Source organism: Schistocerca cancellata, chromosome 2, assembly GCF_023864275.1.
Source record: "Schistocerca cancellata isolate TAMUIC-IGC-003103 chromosome 2, iqSchCanc2.1, whole genome shotgun sequence".
In the NCBI taxonomy this organism is placed as follows: domain Eukaryota; kingdom Metazoa; phylum Arthropoda; class Insecta; order Orthoptera; family Acrididae; genus Schistocerca; species Schistocerca cancellata.
Genome location: NC_064627.1, coordinates 303,554,628 through 303,576,413, shown reverse-complemented (window position 1 = coordinate 303,576,413; position 21,786 = coordinate 303,554,628). Strand labels below are relative to the sequence as shown.

The window sequence follows — 21,786 nt, the reverse complement described above, 5'->3', positions numbered from 1 at the left end:
GAAACGCCTTCATGGGCGGCATTATCAATCATCAGAAGCAGCGGTGAAGGCTGCGGAGGCAATTTTGAAGGACCTATCAAAAAATGGTTTCCAGCATGTATTTGAAGATTGGCAGAAATTCTGGGACAAGTGCATCACATTCATGGAAGTCTACTTTGAGAAGCACCATCAAAATTTTGAGGATGAGTAAAGGTATGTTGTCAGAAATAAAAAAAAAAAATTTATGATCATTCTTTATTGAACAGACCTCGTACACCTGGTATAAGAGGAAAGACTAGTTTGAGGAAATGGAAGGTGTGTCCAACCACAGCAACCATATGTTAGAACATGCACCATCATAAACTTCCAAACATAATGACAGTTATAGTCTCATGCTCATATGCAAAGCTGAAGTGTAATGTCACTGCCTGAACATTGTATTAGTATTAAAGCAGGAGTTCAGTGAACCTGGAAATCATGAAAACCTGTCAGAAGATGGGAATTTTCAAAATTATTTTATTTAAAAACTTTGATTTGTTAAAAAAAAAATTATGGTACCATACCCAAATGGATATGTTATCAGTTTAAACCATCTGTGATAATTCAAATAGAAATCTATGTGTTATACACACAATACCCATTGCTGATCCAGTGTTTACACAATGATTTGTAACTGATTTATAATCATCGATCTGTTGCATGGAATGGGGATCTGAGGAAGCTGATTGGTGCTACCATGTGACAGGTGGGGACAGATGGGAGAATTCATTGCTTCGAAGTCTGGAATAAAGTATAGATGAGCTATTATGGCAGAAAAACACAGAAGTAATAAGTTTTGTTAAAGCGTTTTATAGAGACGTTCATATTCAGTTTAGTGCAATGCCCAAAATTATGTTAAGCCTGTTGTAACAACTGTTGTATTAACTTTTAAATTGTAGTAGTTGGCAGCAGTCAAAAACAAGATGTCATAATCACGGAGAGTAATGACATCTACCGATATGTATCAAACAGATCTATGGGGCTGAAAGACTGCTTGACGCTGACAGAATGGCATAATATTATGAATGAACAAGTTAAAGCTAGCCATCAGTTTTACCATGGGGTAATCTGCAGTATTCCCTTGATAACATTGAGTAGTTATTAAATTAAATCATGGCTGTTGTAACACAATTATTCAAATAGGAGAAGATGAATGGCATTTTAGACATTTGTAATTGTGTCTTGCTTTGCAGCATTTATACAATTATTATTACTGTTTGGCCACAGTAAGTTGACGATTTTGCTAGTGTTGCCAGAAGCATAGAAAATCAGTACTAGTTGAAAGATATTCATTTGTCTCCGAGTGCTGCCAACGTCAATCTGCCCACAGATAGACACGAAATATTACTGAACGCATTGGAAGACTTGTGTCCACTAGCAAGTAACTTTTGCAAGCACTTGCTAAGATGTTTTCATTAGAACAAAATTTACTCAAGTTTACTTCTTCAAGTCGCTGGGGCAAGTTAATTTCAGAAACTTGCTTTAAGAACTTGCAGAAATGCTATCATGCTTAAAAACAAGAACTGTCGCCACTCTTGTTGCATTATTATTATTATTATTATTATTATTATTATTATTAATGAATAAAAATTTTGACAAAATGCAAAAATAAAGGAAGAGGAAGAACGAAATGTTCAAACATCTCTTGTCTGTTGTATAATGAAATACTGGATAGAAGGAAACAAAAATGTGGTGAGCTGTTCCACCAAAAGACTGCCTTTTAATTACTGTTCGATTTTTGCAAGCAATATTGATTACTTTTATTACAAACATAATGCATTTATGTTGATAGTATTGGTAGTAACATTAAAAACAGCAAAAAATTAAATACATCTATACTGCCAGTGTACTTTCCCTTCTGGTGAACCAAATTCACTGGTAAACTCATTTCACACTTGCTTGGCTGATGGTGCCAGTTATATGTTTTTAAGGGTCCCAAAAGCACATTTGTTTTGACCCATCTGGCTTTGTGCTATTCTCCTTGTGGACACTAGTATTTTCGCACTAGTACTGAACACACACAACTTCTACAAGTTTGACAAAAAAAACTTACAAGAACTGAAAATTTGCCAAGTACTTGCAGCAAGATTCAAAAAAACTAGAATGAATTTTCATCCTGCAGCAGAATGGGCACTGATTTCAAACTTCCTGGCAGGTTAATATTGTGTGCCGGACAGGTGACTCAGAACCTTGAACCTGGTCTGGCGTATACTTTTAATCTACCGGGATGTTTCATGCAAGAAACTGTTTTCACTAACTTGCGGAGACAACTTTTTGAAGTTGACCGAAATAGCCAACGTTAACAGGTATGATGTGGGGGTTGGGGGGGGGGGGGGGGGTGGTTGGAGTGTTTCCACTTCAGGGAAGTTGCAGAAGTAGCTACAATAGTACTGCAGCATTATTTACTGTTGTTTGTTGTGTTGCTCTTGTGTTCTGTTGAGTTCGCATGTCTTTACCTTATAAAATGAGTCGAAAGACCATCCCTGGCTCATGCAACAGTGTTCTTCTGGTGCACTGTTGACTCCCAAGAGGAAAAGAAAAACAGTGTTTCGCAGTGGTGAATGGAAAATGATGGAGAATATATTAGAGTGTTGTGATGCAGAGAAGGAAAAGAAAGACCTACTCCATCCATGTATGCAGTCTCAATTAAGAGCTGCCATGTACACAGCAAAGAGCGTCTCCAGTTTTACATGGCTGAGGGGGTTTTCCAGATCTCATCCAGGCAAATCACCTAGTACCCCTGAAAAGAAAAGGTAACTGCTCGTTACATTTAATTTCCAATATTTTCAAAAATTTGAAATAAGTGCTTATAAGGTCACAGTTACTTAGAGAGGTGTGTTCCATTTTTTAATAATATGTACCATATTATTCCTAAAGCAAGCTCTGTTGCGCATAAAGAGGATTATTGTAGGTGTACCATAGTTTTTATGCATTGCATGACGGGATGGTAGTGAAAATACAGGAGTCTCCTATTCCTCCACTCCCAGCATTCCTTGTGTGAAGTGTTGAACAGCAGTGTGCGTGTAGTTGCACTGAATTTTTACTTTTGACATACATTCAATGCTGTTCAACTATCTGATAAATATGCTTTCTATCACTTAGGATGAGGCACACTGAGGTCATATACACGAGACAGATGATTTCAATAGGCGGGTCATCTGAAACACCTTGGAGGAGTTCTACAACATCAAGCGAATTGTGCCTAGTTCGTGGAAGCTTTTGCCAGTTTTGTGGGAGAAGATTGGATGCAGATGGAGATGTACTCCCCTCACTAAAGTTTTGAAATCAATGGGGTTTTTTTGGTGCTGAGTGCATAACTGTATTGTTGGAGTGTCCTGACAATGTGTATTGGCATTTTAGTTTCATGGTACAGATGAAAAAAATCAGGCAAGGTTCTAGTTAGGTGTTCTGCTTGGACAAGTCTGTGATGGATAACAACATGACTCTTAGCAAATGCTGGCAAGCAGACGGATTCACATGTGTTGCTGCATGGTTATTGCTAGCTTGGGATCCAAGAATGGATATGTCAAGCAATCATACCTCGTGTTCTGGGCAAAGTCAACTGTGGATGATTATCATAGACAAATGAACTCAGCTAATTTTGAAAAGTGGTTTGCAGATATGGTGGTTCCTAATAGTCACCTAATTCTGTAATTGTGATGGATAATGTGGATACTACAGCAGGGAGTTCGACATAGTGCATAATAAATACAATTGCAGAATTACTATGCTAGAGTGGCTGCAAGACACATCTGTGACGTCGCAATGAGAATGGCCGAACTGTTAACTAAACTAAAGGAAAACAAACCAGCTGAGATGTACATTGTGGATAAAACCACTGAGAGGAGAGACCACAGAATAGTCCGCTTACCTACCGCCATACAACTGCGATCTAAATCCCATAGAATTGGCATGGGCCAAAGTAAAATGCAATTTCAGAGAGAACAATGTCATAGGTGACAGGTCAAAGGAAAGACTGCAGAATCTTGTAAATCTGCATTCCTTTCATTTACTGCACAGGACTGGCATCGTTACTGCGGGAAAGTGAGGCAGCTGGAGCAAGAGTATTGGACACGAGATGGAGTAATGGAAATGGCCATCAGTGAAGTTGTCATCATCACGCCCTCAGGCGATGATGATGATGACCTCGAATTAGATACATGATTTTGACAATTGTTTTGGCAGAGTCATTTGCACTTTGTTAACATTACTGCTGGAATGTGTTTCATTAATGCCATCTGCAGAACAGATTCCAAAAATCAGTTTCTGACTGACAGTTCAAAGTGTTGTAAGTTTTATGTTCATCTACTTGAATTTTTCATTATTTTTGATAAATAAATAATACATAAGTTGTGGGTAAAACTCCCGTGCATGGATATGTCAGCATAGTGAGTGATTTACAATCCATTTCAGATCTCATTTAAGCGGAAATATTTTTGCGAGTGCCACCGCTGATTTAGTGTTAAGCACAAAATGCGAGTAATGGTGTCAGCATGCAGTCGACGCTGCCTTCCCCTCACCACTCCTCTATCCTCGGCAGTCTTAATGCGGGGACAAGGCCGTTCCCAACAGCCACCACGCAAATCGTCAACTTGAAGTGGCCAAACAGTATAACGTAATTATTCACCTTTCTTTTAATATACTCTCCTGTTTGCTCTGTGTTGATGTCTTAATAGAAATGGATGAGTCAGAAGTAGCTTCTTCTTCATCATTTCTCCGCTCACGCACCTGCATGGGTCAAGTTGAAACAAGTGACTGTTAACTCAGTAATGGCTATTTACTACAATGCCATACACTGTTGGAGCATGTTGCTGTGCAGTACTTCCGAGCGGAATGAAGTACAGGGGCTAAAATAAAATAAAATAAAATAAAATAAAATAAACACTTTCCTTCAAATGCCTTTGTGTGCTTGGTAGTACTTTCACTTTTAAGCAATTGAATGGAGGTAGAGAGCCCCTTCACAACATAATTAAAGAAAATCTGTAAAGCCCATATTACATGACACACCTAACACATGCAAGTCTGCACCAGCGCCCCAAGCAAACACATTTGGAACCACAGGCTTGTTTATATCAGTTACATCATTGAGTGTGAAAGCTGATATTTTTGTAACGTTGCTATTTACTCATGTTGAAACTTTTGGGAGATATAACTTTGTATTTATTAAGCAGTTACTCTTAAATTGTGCAGCTATAATGAAATTACATTATGATTATGCAGAATTATGGACACTGTGTTCACTTTATGTCATATTGGTATAAGTAAATGATTATCTGTGTTTAAGTATCACAGCATTTAAGACACGGAGAATGTAGTTATCTATGCAGCATTTACTATCATAGTGGTTGCCGTACTCATTACGTGAAGTACAGAACAACAACATAATGCCAGGTGCAGGAATTGGGTTCGACACTCGCTGGAAAGAATGGGTGAAGGTAGGGCATATACCCTCCTGTTGACAGAGGAGTCAAAGTTCAAAGATCCACAGGAGTGTAGGAACTTCATCAGAATGGATGTGGCTTGTCAGTGGTACATGACGGGATGTGCACAAGTGACAGAGTAATGAGGGACACTGTTTCATAACAGTGCGACTGCGAAGATGCAAAATGACGTTTACAGCCCTCACTGGTCATAGCTGGCACAGCTACTCTGACTCTTGTGGCTATTCTCGCAACACTGCCCTTCTTGGCGTGCTGAAGTAATACACAAGATGCAATCAAATCAAATAAATGTGGTCCTTTCACCAATTAAGGCGATACATACACATCTAAAGTAAAATTAGATGCACATTTATGTAAAACATAAACTCAGAATTTACCATGTGAGACTTTGTATTATGGCACAGCATATCTAGAGGACCACATAGACACCTTTCCTTGCTGTATGCCTCTGTAAGCAAGCTTATAATTCTTTGTTTCGTTCCGTTTCTACAATAAGGAGCTATCATTATATGAACAGCTTTTGTCAACAACAATAAAAAAAGAGAATACTCATTTGTTTTATTACTGTATTAATAAAAAATTGCTCAATGAAGAATGTGTAGAATATTTTGCGCAATAGCCAAAGAGTCCTCAAGAGCTCATCTATTTCTCATCTTCCAAACACACATGAAAGCAATAACAAGCAGAAAGCCTGCTCGAAATGCTGTGTTTTGCAAATGTGTGCATACTCTTCTTCCACTATACATGTGCAGATTCGTGGCAGAATCGAAATGTTCCTATTTTTCCCCGGTGGATAAACCGTCTGCTCGAATCGCAGCTTCACCCAATTCGCTGCTATGTGGCAAACCGTCTACACCTGACTTGTACACATTAGGTGCGTCATGTAATATCGCTTAACTGTGCAGACCGTCAAGTAAAACAATGCAAGCTTGATAACCACAGTTGATAACATTGTATACCCAACAGTAATTGAAAAGAGAATGAACGGGGCAAAACAGTAGTATGGCTTTGAACAAGCTCGCACCAGCAATTTTTTTACAATAATGTTTTGCTTTGGGGATGTTGAAATCTCAAAAATGTCAAAATCACATACAAGGGCAACACAGTATCAAAAGTCTTATGAGCTGCTCCCGTTTACGTGGGTTGCTCCTGATCCCAAAAACAGAACGTTGTGTTCAAAGGCAGACCTTGTCAGACTTGAATTTGTGGAGATAGGGAGAGAAAAAAGAATTGAAGAAGAGATGAAATGTTACAAGAGAAGTGAAAATAGTCTTGATAAATTCTTGAGTAATATAATCAAATTATCTTGGAAGCCATCCCAAAATTTCAGTGGTGTGGGCCCATGGTGTGGACAAAGATAGTACATATTTTCTAGGGACTGAGGTGAGAAATCTTTATGGCTGTGATATTGTGTGTTACTGAAAGTTAGTGGTGCAGACATTGGCTGACTGGGGTTCATAGGCAGCAGTGATGGTAGTCTACCATGATTACTTATGCTCTGCCATGGTGATTACTCTACACCTGAGCTCTGTAACTGATTAAGTACATCTGAAATTACTTCCTTCATGGAAATTGGCATTGGGCTGTCCTGGAAAAACTAAAAAACCTAGAATTTCCATTGTTTAAAAAATTACATTAAGCTTCATAGAAATGCAATCTCAAATTAAATTCAGATTAATCAGCTTATCAGTGTGATGCCTCCACTTTAGTGAATCCAAGTCACTAAATGGAATACTGTAGAAAGTAACATGAATTGAAATATAGTTTCTGTAAAACAAGGACAGTAAAAGTGTCCAACCCATAAATGTTAGATGCTACTAGCGAAAGAACTACGAAAAATGTTGTTGGTCTCCCTTCGTCTTTGTAGCTTTCTTAAACTATGGTTTTGTTTTTACAGCAAGTATAGTTACTTTACGGTTCTGCAAATCATTTTGTGGTCTCTTAAGATGAGTTGATATATGAATATGTAGATTGTGGACCGGGATGCTCCGTTATCCACTTAGAAATCCATTTCAGCCAATAGGTTCATCAGTTGTCTTGTTTTGTTTGCAGCTGTTTGTGCTGGTCTAATGCTGTGAAGTATGTTGCCGCACCAAGGTGAGGTGGCTGAACTAGCAGCTATATGACCAAGCTTATTACATGCGTAGCATGTGACACTGTGATATGGGTAGTTGTTGTGGCTGTGACTATAGAACTAATCTTGTATTTGATTTTAAAATTTTCACTTCGCTTTGCACGCTACACAAATTTATGTCTGCATATCTTGTGGAGGCACAGCTTTTTTATGCTGCATAGTTTGATGACACATGAGTTTGCACTTTAGTTTTAGTCAGTGGTGAGGAGGAATTACTAATGCATTCCTAATTAAGCTACACACACCTCTACATGATGGTGGTGGTGGTGGTGGTGGTGGTGGTGATGATGATGATGATGATGATGATGATGTTGATGTTGAAGCACTCTGGGAGAAATGATTTAGGTACATGTAGAAATTAAGAGATGGATACTGGCAGAAGTGAAGTGATGAAGGTGGGTTATGAGCTTTGGCTGCATAGCCAGGCAGTAAGAGCAGTTCCTGTGAAATACAAGTTTCTGTCTTGAGTCTTGGTCTGGCACACATTTTAATCTGCCAGGATGTTTCAAAAAAGCGCACATTTCTTTACAGAGTTAAAGATTCATTCTGGAAACACCTGCTAGGTTGTGGCTAATCCAAATGCCTGCAATAACATTTCTTCTAGGAGGGTTAGTCCTGCAATATATGCAGAAGACCTTTTGTGGAGTGTGAAAAGTATGAGAGGGGTAGTAGCTGAACTGAAGCTGGCTCTAGGGGGGAGGGAGTGAGGTTGGGGGAATGTTATTGGAATAGGCAGCATCAGTGTTTTCTCATGCATATTTTAGCCCTAAAAAAAGTAAATTCATGCATATTTCTTATTTTGATTTGTTATACTTAATATGAGATATTTTACGCTTTAATTCTGTGAATTAATCACTTTTCTCTGCCTTTAGTGCACAATATTACACTATTGTGCATGATAGTGGATTTTCTCACTTTTGCTCCATAAAATATGGAATTTCCATAAAGAACGATAAACCATTTTGTTTGACAATGATCTCGGACGATTCACCAAGCAGATAGAATTATAATCTTGTGGCTTAGGAATGCTGTATTTTGGCAAACCACTAAGAAGTTATGCGCTAATCTCCTTTGAAGGTCATTTTACGCCTCCTTTCAAACGGGATTTGAGCTGAGGAAGTGTTTAGGAATGAACGAATGAGAATTTGTGGGACACTGTGATTATTAAACGACGGGGTTGTTGGAACAAACTGATGTGGCATTGTTTTCAACAGAGAAGCTAGAACAGTTTTTAGTGGAGAAAATACAAAGGATCTGGAATTCTTCAACTTTACACTTCCCCAAATTTCCTCATTTCTTTAAATGTAGAAAGATAGTTTTCTGCATTAAAGAATGTCCCGACAGATAAATGAAATGGCATAAATGAGGAGAATTTGGAGTATTATTTATTTATGGTGTGACTTTTAGTGCTGGGAGTCTCTGAAGAGCTAGTATGCTTGCCTTTGATGCAGCTCTTTTCATTTAAGCAGAGGGGCTGTATCTTTAAGGGAATTGGAATCTGTCATGAAAGAAAGGAATTCGGAAGGAATTGGCTGTGGCCTATAGTAAGGGACCAACCTTGGCTTCTGCCATATTAAAAATGGGAAACCACAGAGACCCAATTTCAAGGTTGCTGCCAGATAGATTCAAACACCTCGCCTCCCAAATCCAGATATTGCTAGCTCAGTGGCTCAAAACGCAGAGCTACCCCGGTGGTGGAGAATTTGGAAAAACTGGTTCTACACTGTTTTAAAATAAAATAAAATGCATCACTACAAAAGAAGGAATCCTCATATTGTATGTTTTTCCTTTAGTTGTGCATGTCTGCTCATTCAATAGTGTTGAATACATGCATGTTTTTACATTTACTTACACATGGCATTCATGGCTTCAGGTATTATAGCATTACAAGAGCGTAAATAGATTCTGGACAAAAAGGGGGGAGGGGATGCATGGCACATTCGCCTTGGATGAATTGAAGCAGCCCGCTGATAAAATCATTTAGAAATGAATGAGCTATAGAAGATGCTATCATCACATACCCCTTCCGCTCTCCACAACCTCCTCCCCCATCATTTGTATCTGAACAGGTGTTTATAACTGAGTACCACCCAGGTCACCAGGGGCAATATGTTGCCATTTGGGCCACTAATCATAGAATTTTGAGTAAATTTTTCAAAGAAATGCAACCATCAATGTTTGAGTGACATTTTTGTTGATCAATGTGATTTTTCGGTGACGCAGGCAAATGCTGTTTAATGTTTATGCACTGATTTTTAATATAATGTTATTTCTCATATTGTTTACCAATCTGCAGCATGATGAAATACTAAAAAATGGCAACCCCAAAGTTCTTCCATCCAAATAACTCCAGTGCTAACAATTAACAGCTGTAGAGCCGGCCGAAGTGGCCGTGCGGTTAAAGGCGCTGCAGTCTGGAACCGCAAGACCGCTCCGGTCGCAGGTTCGAATCCTGCCTCGGGCATGGATGTTTGTGATGTCCTTAGGTTAGTTAGGTTTAACTAGTTCTAAGTTCTAGGGGACTAATGACCTCAGCAGTTGAGTCCCATAGTGCTCAGAGCAATTTTTAACAGCTGTAGATAGATAATTACACTTTTATAGTAGTGTGCTATTTTTAACTTATCATAATGCTAATGGATGATTCAAACTCAGTTTTCCTTTTTTTCATGTTACAAACATACCCAAAATTAGAAACTAACACAGCACAAAAACAACAAACAGCAACACTTACATTAAATTCAATTGCAAGTAAGAACTGAACTGATTAACAAAACAGCAACTGAGCTCAAATAAGGCTAACAGTGTACAGTAGTTTATCTTGGCTAAAGTAGGGATGGGCAATAGCCAATAGTGCTATTAATATTTCAATAACTGAAATCTGTTGATGGCCTTGTTGACTATCAATAGTGCATATCCCATTTTTCGTCGTATGATTGAAAATCAATATATCTTTCAGTTTCACTACACAGCAACTATGTCATGTTCTATTTTACTTAGATGATTGAGAGGGGGAGGGGGGAGTCTCTGGACCCTTCCCTCAGCTGTGACTCAGACAGTTATGCAGTATCATTTTCTCCAGGAATTCCAGTGGACTATGACAGGCAGGAAAGCTTCAAAGTACGAGAGACATATCGACAGAAGTTAAGGTTTGAGGACTTTCTGTGAGTTGTGCGTGGATAGAATAACTGGGTAAAGCACTGCCCATGAGAAAGCAAGGTTCCCAGTTCAAGTCTCAGTCCGGCACACAGTTTAACTTACAAGGATTTCCTAAATGTGCACCGTGTGCTACAGAGTGAAAGATATGTTTTGGAGTGAATACTATGCTAATTCTCACAACCTGAGATGTAATGTTCGTGCAATGTGTCTGATATGAGTTTAACAACTTCTTATTTTTATATAGGAGACTCAGTTTAAAGAACTTAGAGATAGTATCTTGTGCACTATATAAAGAACATAACATTACTTGAATCACCTGTACAGTTTATTATTTGTTTCAGCTCCATATTGAAGTCACCCACTATAATGTTAATTGCAGCACTATAAGTCCAAACAATAGACATAAGTACAAACATCTGTGCTCCATGTGTTTATGCAAAATATCCATGGTATTCTTTGCTATTGTCCCTCAGCTGAGATGTTTGATTGCAAATGCTACTTCTGCTCTGATGCCTCAGTTTTTTGCGCTCCACAAACAATGTAGGAAAAACAGCACATAAGTAACTTACCCATAGTAACCAAATATAAATGAAAAGTGTGTTCTGAACATGGTGAACCATGTAAAGAACTGTAAGAGTGCTCATTTTAACCAACTGCTCTACTAGATTACTGTTCCTTCTTCATTTTCCCATTTTGAAAGAAGAAAAAGGTAACGAAAAATCCATAAGTGACTTACTTATTTGTAGAATATTAATGTCTTTTGGATTAATGTGGATGAATTAAAGTGCCAGCACAAGTGAAACTTTTGGGGTGGATATCATGCAAAACATCTTACACTGTTTGATCAAGATAGTTTCAGTAGAAATTATTTCCTGGTTGATGACAGGGAAAATGTAAATGTTTATTATAACACACTGTTCTTCCTCTGTGACTGCTTCAACTATTTGCAATTATTGAACATGTACATAGAAAACAAGAAGAGTGATCAATTTGATTCCCATAAAAGGCTACTGTTTTGACTCTCTACTTATCATAAAAGGGCTACGCTAAGAGTGAGGTACTCAAACACTTCTTCCTTAAATGGGTGAGAGAGAGGGGGGGGGGGGGGGAGGGTGTGATATTGATATCAACTGCAGACACTAGTGATAGTAATATGCCAGTTTGCAGTGCTGCAAAAAGCAGGCACATGACATCACACTCATAGACCATTCTCTATCTCCTCTTTTCTTTTTAAGAGATTGTAGGAAAGAAAGAACAAGAGTAAATACATATAATTTAATGTTTTTTCAATTTGTAAATTTGTATGTCAAGTTGACATGTTTTTGTTGAAATGTTTTATGAAAATGCATATAAATTTTTAGCTAATAAATTGTTTTTGTGTAGATGAACAAATAGACAATACATTTTAAAGAAGAAGGTGGGCAGAAGCTACAGTTGCTTCAGATGGACACATACAGTTTGAAGTTGATCTAAAAGACACTTAGCCACAATCAACTGTGTTATTGAATGTCAAAGCAAGTTTGTGTACTAAACCATTCTTGTACAATCTGTAAATATCATTTCTATTCTATGCAAGAGCAAATGTAACTTTTTGCTTACTGTGTAGTTGCAAAGTTCTCAACATTTGTGTTTTATTCAGCTGTAACCTAAGTGACCATTTATTCATTTTTGTTTATTACATTCAAAGCTGCACTGTTACTAATAAAGCATCTTTTACACAAGCCTTATTGAAATTTGGTATTTTCTGTAACATAGCTTGTTTAAAATATCCTCCTACCTTCAACCTGTTAACATGTCCATAACATGTACAGAATAAGAGAGAAATGCGGATTGAGTTGCAGTGAATGCAGAAGCTATAGCAACACTCCAAACTGGCTGAGTCCTCAAACAAGCAAATGATAGCAATGACATCGTGGCGACAGAAGAATGCTCTTATATTGGTGACTGCACAAGGTGTCACAAGAAATCCCAGATCTATCATAAGATTAACTATTCAGTTACAGAGACATTAGAAAAGAGCATCTGAAAGCCAAAGCTGACAAATCCTGAAGTGTCCAAGAGAGCTGTCCAAATGAGGAAACCAGGACGCATGATGTCATTGCTGCCTCACCGTATCAGAGCACACAAGTTCACCCATCATAAATACTTCTTATGTCCTGATGGATTTCTATTCGGTTGCAGCAGTCCTGTCAAGAGGAGGCTTATATTGGTTGACACTCTTCTTGTCTAGTTGCCTTCGAACTTCCGTGGTGCACCTAGTCCTGTTGGAGGGCCATAGCTGCTGTGAGCTGCAGCACCTACAACCCAGCCAAGACTGATTTGGTGCTGTGACTGTCTCCATCCAGTTGGCATTCTGGAAGCCTAATTAACAGGGCCTAGGAGCATATTGTCATCCGACATTGTGGAGGTGAGCCACTGCTGCCATTCGTTGGACCCTGATGCTGCCAGCCTCTCTCTCCTAAAGGGAGGCTGCAATGTTCCTCTGCATAGATACATGCACTCTACTGGCCCATGCTGGCTGTGTTGGTGGTGCTGGCTGTGTTGGTGGTGCAGGCTGTGTTGGTGGTGCTGGCTGTGTTGGTGGTGCAGGGTCCTCGTCCACCCACGACATAGCAGTCTGCTATGTGAGCCACTGCTGCTGCTCCGATACTGTGAGGCATGTGTGCTTCAGAATCCTCTCTCCTGGCATGCACTCCAGCAGCACACTAAAACTGCTGGTATCTTGGGGAAGACTACTGTGTACTTGTAATTAATAAATATACAGCTGACAGTAATGTTTTCTTAACCTTTTCAAACATCTGACAGATCCTCAACACCGCATCTCGCAGAGCACAGTCCTGATTGTTGTGATTATTCATTATTGTGTTTTGCAGCGAATAGCCTGGATTTTCTTTTTGGCAATTTTATATGCGATCAGTCTGATTGATCGTATATACAGTCAATCAGATTGATCATATGCTTATAGATGAGAGGTAGAAGACGTATATGGCGGGTGTTAGGTCTGTCAGGGGGCTATACGGACACAGACCATTATCTAGTAACTGACACACTAAAACTACATTTGTGTTACAAAAGAAAGAGGAGCAACATGGTCAAGAGACAGTTTGATGTTCAGAAGCTTAAGGATCTAGAGTTGTGCCATCAAATCACAGTGCCAAGAAATGTGCAATCAGTGGGAAGATATAAAGAAACTTTAATAGAAGTGCCAAGGAAATTCCAGGAGAAGCAAAGCCAGTAATCAAGAATAAATGTAAACAAGCTGTGAAGGCCAGGAAGAGAGTTAGGGAAACATTCATGGTGGATAGGAATTGTGCAGCAAAGTAAGAAGAATTCAGTAACATGAAAAGAGAAATAAACAGGTTTCTCTGGGCAGAGAAAAGAATATTCATAATCAACATGATTAATGCAATGGGGAAGGCAAATACAATATTTGACTGCAGAAAGATGTTTCAGATGTTGAAACATGTGAGGAATGGTCAAATGAATGATATGTTAGTTATTAATGATATGGATGGAAATATGCTAACGAACAAGCAAAGAATTTTGGCAGGTAGAGGGAATGTTTTGAGCAGTTACTGAATGCAGAAGATACTAAAAATATCCAGAAGGAATAATTGGAGAAGGTGTAGAGGAAGATGTAATTGAAGTAACTCAACAGGATGTTGATAGAGCAATTTAGAAACTGAAGAGTAATAAGGTCCCACCACATGAAAAGAACAGTAAAAGGAACTGTAGTAATTATAAAGATATTTCTCTTCTAAGTGTGTCATAAAAGTGCTATCATTAATAATTGAAAAGCTGAAACCTTTTGCTGAAGGTAATGTTGGAGAGTTTCAGGCAGGAAGATCAAATTTTCACCATGAGGCAAATCTGGGAGAGTGCTAGAAATTCAGCCATTGGTTCCTAGTAACATTTGTAGATTTCTCAAAGGCCTGTTATAGTATACGCAGATTAAGTATGTACAACATCCTGAGGAAGCTTGGCATACCAAGGAAGGTAATTAAATTGATGAAGGTTTGTAGAGCAGAGACAAAAGCAAAGGTGAAATATCAGGGGGAGCTAGTAAAGAAATTCATCACAATGGGTGTGAGACAAGTATGCCATTTTACCATTGCTTTTTCATTTGGTCCTGCAGAAAGTAATTCAAGAAATGAAAAGAGAAGGTAAAGGGGTGAATCTAAGTGGAAGAATACAGCTATTGGGATATGCTGACAACACTAGGAAAAGAGGACTTAGAAGAGAATGCCAGTAAGGTCAGACTGAGAATTGATATGGAAAAGACTGAAATGATAGAAGTACCCAGAGAAGCCATTAATAATGCCCCATTGCAGGATGAAATTTGGAATATAACCAGAGTGGAAAATTTTAAGCAGCTTGGCAGCTGGTGCAACAGGCATAACAACCTAAATCAAGAAATTATCAATGTGTTGTCAATGGGTCTAAAATGTGTTTCAGCCTGAAGCACATATTGTCATCAAAAAATCTGTCAGTTAAGGCTAAACTTAAAGCCTGTAATGTGGTATAGTCATGTGGGACAGAAATGTTAAAACACCACAAAAAAAGATGAAGAGAACCTGCTGATCCTTGAACAGAAAATCACGGGAAAGAACTTTGGACCAGTGTGCAAAGAGAACACATGGAAGAATAGAAAGAACTCGCAATTGTATGACCTAATGAAACAAACTTTGTGCAGAAAATGAAACAATAAGCCTGACAGGGTGTATTGCTAGAAGCCCAGAAGTGTGCTGGGCTAAAACTCTGCTTACAGGAAACCTGATGGAACTCGACCAATTGGAAGAACAAAGAAGTGATGGAAGGATGAACTGCTAAAGGATCTTCAGCAGTTGGGTGTCCATGAGAACTGAACTGAAAGTGCACAAGATCACCATCTATTCTATCGCTATCGCCTGCGCCTTTGTCCTGCAATTGGCGCGTGGTCAGCTTGGTTAAATCGGATTTGGCATGTTAATGTGGAGGGGTGGCCGGATGCCCTTCCTGCTGCCACCCTGTACCCCCCCCCGGGACGGAATCAGAGTACTCCATCTGTCTGCGTCCAGTGGAAATCATGAAAAAGTGCGGATGTGTTGCAAATGTCTATGAGTCGTGTAACTGAGGCGGGACCCGCATAAAAACCACATTCAGGCTGGCCGGCACACCAGCCCTCGTTGTTAATCCGGTGGACGGATTCGATCTGGGGCCAACGCACCTACCCGAGTCCAGGAAGCAGCGCATTAGCGCTCTTGGCTAACCTGGCAGGTGCACAAGATCACCATCTATGGAGGAACATTGTAACGGTTCATGTTCTTCAGTGCCCTTGATCACTGTATGTATTAATGTAATTTTATACACCTGGTGTGGAACATGTTTTATATTTTTTAAATAAATTACGAGATCCAAGTTTTGTAATTTCCTTGGATATTAACTGTTTTCACTTCCATCATTCCCACTATTTTGCAACAACTGCATCACAACAACTAAACTACTGTTGCATAACACCAGCCTTCGTGTAAGGTTCTGACAATATCTCATACTTTTAGCATTATTAAAATTAATGTTTTATTTGAATTACAGTGAAAAAATTATATAGGTCTACGGAAAAGATCGATTGCTACTCACTGTAAAGGTGACACATTAAGGTGCAGACAAGCACAGCAAAGAGAAAATTACACACTGAACTTTCGGCCAAAGCCTTCTTCAGAAAAGGAAATGCACACACACACACATTCATTCACACAAGCAAGCACATTTCACGCATAAATGACCAGCAGCTCAGAGAGTCTGAGCTGCCGGAGAAGGGTGTCGTTTGTGTGAGGTGTGCTTGCTTCTATGAATGAATGTGTGTGTGGTTCCTTTTCTGAAGAAGGCTTTGGCTGAAAGCTGAATGTCTAACAGTGTTTTCATTGTGCCTGTCTGCGACACAGCGTGCATCTCTACGGTGAGTGGCAATTTATCTTTCCCTTATATTGTTAATATTCCAACCTGGAGTTCCCACTATTTGATTTTACAGTGATGAAAGGTTAATATTAATAATTTCACACGTGATACCTAGGTCAAGAAGAAATGGAAATTTGTATGTTTTGTCAGGTACAAAGTTTTTCTGTGCTACATTTCATAAGATAAACCACTTTAACAAATAATAATACACTATGCAGGTTTCATCAGAAACAAGTTGTTATCTAATTGCATACAATAATGTTAACTCCAATGTAAAATCTTTATTCTTCTAGTAGCCCCCACATGTGTGTGTCACTTCTCCCCTCCCTCCCCCATTGCCCCTTTGTCCTTTTCCTCCTAAGATGCATTAGACTATATCACACTTAAAACTTAAATTACACAGAAGAAATATAGTATGCACTAACCAAGAGGGCATACTGTAATGATGCCTTGTGCCAAATTATTACACTAACTTACTACCTTCTTCCATGCGTGCAGACATGTCATCCAGTCTTATAAATAGCATCAGATGGTAAGCTTATAACAAATCCTTAGCACAGTCAAATATCAATCTGGAAGGGTACTGCAATACCGAACTCAAAAATAAGACAACTTAAGAAATAATGTTTTGAGAGTAAAATTGTGAAGCTACCCCAAGGAATTCACATAGTAAGTTGCAATGAGATAACAAGGTAAGTAGGATCACTGTGTGCCAACTACAGTGCATCTACAATTGCCTGTCAGTAGATAATGGGCAATGGTTGCAGAGGCGCACAACTAAATAAGGCCATCAAGGTACCTCACTGAGTCCATAACAAGTTCAAAGCTGTCTATTGCACCTTACCTGGGTAATGCAGTGCGGTGACATACAGTACTAGTCATAGTGGCATCCCTGCACTCCAGACAAAAGTATTCCTGGAAACCAGCAAAACACCATTTTGCTACCACTCTCTCTGTGTTTGGCACCTCTCGCTCAGTGTTCGTGGTTGCCAGCTGTCACTGAGCTCTACAGGTGTACATTTCCAGATTTGGCTGTGTTGCAGCCTCGCAACAGACTTCACAGAACTGAACAACATCTGATGGCTCATCCACTATCTGTTTGCTGTGAGCCAGCAACCAACCATGGCTTTGGTTCCAAGGTCTGGCCATTCTACTGCTCACAGTATGCCTCAAGAAACAGACCTTCTGGGATCCAAGACAGTACTGGGTGGTGCATTAATTGCTGTTGTCCTTGTGTTATGAGCCAGCAGCCATTCATCCTTTTGCCAGATGTTGGCTTCAAGTTCCATTTGTCTCCTGCATGATACAAGGTCTGGAACCAGCCATGCTGGAATGAAGACTACACTTGATGGTACTTCCCAGATGCACTCACCACCATGTATTATGTGTTATCGATTGGTTGCTGCTCTTGGCTGCAGAGCAGGCTTCAAGATGCAGCTGGTCCACTATCACAAATGAGACTCTGTAACAATGTGACATTTGCTCTCTCATCAACTCCAGTTGTGCTGTGCTTTGATAGTCTGTGCGCCCTCTACAATGACGGGACGAGACCTGCAGCCTTGGTACCAACTGCTGACCGGGACGGAACTTTAATAGTGCCGCATAATCGTAGCACACAAACAGATCTTTTCCCAAAACAAAGCCCAAAGAATGAATGAACTCAGCAACAGGCACAGTAAATCCAAATAGCACCTGCTAGTCTGTTGTAACACTTATCCCCATAGAAGGGAGTCATATATTTTCTAAATTCAAGCTGAAGTGGAATTTGGTGAAGCCCAGAATAAGATCTAAACTAGTTATGAATTTAATATGCTTAAATTAGTGTAATAATTCATCAGTATTCATAGGGTGATCAGTTTCTCTCTATGAAAATTTATTAAGCTGGCTAGAGTCTAGAACAAGTCTTATGGCCGCGTCATTTTTAGAGGCAGTGATAAGTGGGTTGTTGTACTCTCTACGCCTACACTCTGTTATCCTCCAGCTTTACATTTTTTACAATTCTCTTTCTACTACTTCTGTTTTTAAAAGAGAAATACAATATGTTTTTATAAAGAATGGTTGATGAGGCCTTAGCTTTAACATACACTCATAGTTTCTAACTTTTTCTGGTTTTTCATCAAATACATCATGATACTCCCAACTAAATTCTCTCAGTTCTATATTCTGCTCCAAATTTAAACTTTCTGATCATTCTAATTTGAACTTCACAGTACACGATAGAACAAAAATCATCAAAATATCTGCTTACATTAGCATGTGACTCCCTTATCAAACTATTCCTTTCTGAACAATTGTTTTTGTCTTTGAAGAAATTCTGTTCATAGGATGTGCAAAAACTAACAGTTTGTTAGAGCAGTTGAAATCTGCATCGGCCTTCACAGTCTAATCCATTCCCAAAATAATGTCTTCAAGTAAATAATGTATTATTTACAAATCTTTATTTGCTGTTTATTTAATGTATTATTTGCTTGTCCCCTGAATAATTCTGGTACAAGACATATCATGGTGATGCACAAAACATACAAGGGTTGGATAAAAATATGGAAACATCATGAGAAATGCATGTTTGAACATAAATGCAGATGCTAGCCAAGCCTGCAGTGCTGCATTTTTCTGTACTTGCCCATTACGTATTGTGCATGGTCTCCTTCGAAATACTCTCCTCGACAATTGATACACCACTCCCAATGCTGTTTCCACTTTCAGAGGCAGTCTTGGTAATCCTTTTGCTGGATCGCATGAAGCCCCATGTGTGAATTTTCTTTTATCTTGTCTATCATTGCAAATCTTCGTCCCTTCAACATGGTTTTCAACTTTAGAAATAAAAAAAGTCCCCAGTGGCCAGGTCTGGAGAGTACGGAGGATTAAGAAGCACAGTGATTTAGTTTTTTATGCAGTAGTCACATACCAACAGGAGTGACTATGCAGGTGTATTATTGTGATGCAAGAGCCACGAGTTGTCTCACCACATTTCAGGCTGTTTCCTTCTCACATTTTCTAGCTGGAATCGTGACACATTGTGATAGTAGCATCAATCAACACTTTGCCCCTGTGGCATGAATTCATGATGAATTAATCCTTCAAAGTCAAAGAAAACTATCAGCATGGCTGTGACATTTGATCTGATCTGACGAGCTTTTCCTTGGCGAACCTTTTCTGACCCATTGTGAAGGTTGAACCCTGGTCACATCATCTCACAACATGTCTCATCACCAGTTATGATTCTCTTAATGAACATCTCATTCTCATTTGCATGATCCAAAAGCTCTTCACAGACTGCGAGGCAAAGGTCTTTCTGGTCTTGACTCATGATAAGTGGGACGAACTTGGCGGCAACGTGATGCTTCCAAGCTGCTGCGTAAGGGTTTCATGACATGATCCAACTGAACAGTTCCATTTTTCTGGAGTTAGCATGCCCAATTTCATTTATATTCCTGACGTGAGCATCATCGGTAGACATCGAAGGGCATTGTGAACAAGGGCCATCTTTAACTTCCAACCGCCATTTTTAAACTGTGTGAACCATTCATAACACCAAGTACGGCTTAAGCACTCATCACTGTAGGCTTCCTGGTTTATTTGTTGTCTCTCTGTAAATGTTTTCGTGAGTTTCATACAAAATTTAATGCAGATGCATTGCTCCTCAAACTCTGCCATTTTGAAATTCGCAAACTGTGTGACACAAGGCTTTACTCAATATAGCACTGAAAAAGAACTAAGACATACAAGAATAAAACTCCTGGCAGTTACACTTCAAACATAGGTGCCAAGCACGTTTCGCTCCAACACACCATTGACACAGAATTACGAATGTTCTGGAATGTTGTGAACAGACCTCATACATTGCCAGTGTCGATCGTGGTCAGTGTACTTGTGAGGTCATTATGTTGGAGCTAAGTGAATTCAAACATGTGCAAATTGTTGGTGCTTTTATGGTGGGTGCTTGCATAACAAAGGAAGCCAAAGTGTGTGGTGTTTCAAAAGGCATCATAGTGAATATTTATACTGCATATTAGGAAAGTGGGAAAACGTCACTTGCTAAGTCGCAATGTGGACAAAAGTGTGTGTTGACCGATAATGATAAATGGCCACTGAAGAGGAATGTGATGATGACAGCTGAAAAAGTCATTGCAGAATTGAATGTCACATTTGCAAATCCTGTCAGCACCAAAACAATATGAGAGGATCTTCATAAGAGGGGAACTGGAGGGTGAGTTTGGAATTTCAAAACCACTCATCAGTGGTGCAGTTGCCCCAAACAGGAAAACGTGGTGCCAAAAGCATACAAACTGGACTATGGAGCATTGGAAGAAAGTCATTTGGTCACGTAAGTCTTGTTTCACATGGTTTCAAACTTTTGACCGAGTTCACATCCCAAGAATGAAACATGACAGAGGTTCGGTGATGATTTGGCCAGCCATAGTGTAGTACTCCTTGGGTCCCATGATTACTCTGAAAGGTCACATTACTGGCAACGATTATGTGACCATTTTGGATGATCAGGTTCATCCGATGGTATAGTGTTTGTTCTCTAGTAGTGATACTGTGTTCCCAGACGACAGGGCTCCAGTTCACACAACCCGCTTCATCTAGGACTGATTTTGTCAGCATGAGGATGAATTTTCACATCTGCCCTTGTCACCATAGTAACCAGATATCATTATTATGGATCCTTTGTGGTTTGCTTTGTAGACAAGGGTGCATAATTACTATCCACTTCCACCTTCGGTGCCTGAACTTGCAACTAACTTTCAGGAAGAATGGTAAAAGGTTCCCTTCGAAAACCATGCAGAACCTATATTTATCCATTCTGAGATGACTAGAAGCTGTTTTGGATGCCAACGGTTTTCCTCAACCATATTATGCATGATAATGTGATATTTTTTGGTGTTTCCATATTATTGTTTATCCCCTGTACATTATGATGTTGGACAAGTCATAGTATGATGTGATGATTAATGACATGAGGTGATGTGGTGAGAAGTTACAAAACATGATTTTACATTATTTATTACAACATTATTTTATTTCATGTCCCACTCATATAAAACAACTACCTATTAGGCTTAGCTGTAGATTACAATGTATTAGAAGAATATTACA

At 39.2% G+C, this 21,786-nt stretch overlaps 1 protein-coding gene across 8 annotated transcripts in view; it reads left to right on the top strand.

Annotated features, from left to right (window-relative positions):
* LOC126161681 (L-gulonolactone oxidase-like) overlaps positions 1 to 21,786 on the top strand; it is a 137,429-nt gene that overhangs the window by 46,099 nt on the left and 69,544 nt on the right. For 2 of the 8 annotated variants that reach the window (XM_049917693.1, XM_049917688.1), the window contains 2 exons: positions 7,512 to 7,556; positions 12,133 to 12,466. The exons of 2 other annotated variants lie outside the window; for them this stretch is intronic. The gene's annotated coding sequence lies outside the window, so the exon portion shown is untranslated. Of the gene's footprint in view, positions 1 to 7,511; positions 7,557 to 10,590; positions 11,835 to 12,132; positions 12,467 to 21,786 lie in introns of those variants that run through there. 4 more of the 8 variants (XM_049917694.1, XM_049917691.1, XM_049917690.1 and 1 more) reach the window with 3 other exon arrangements.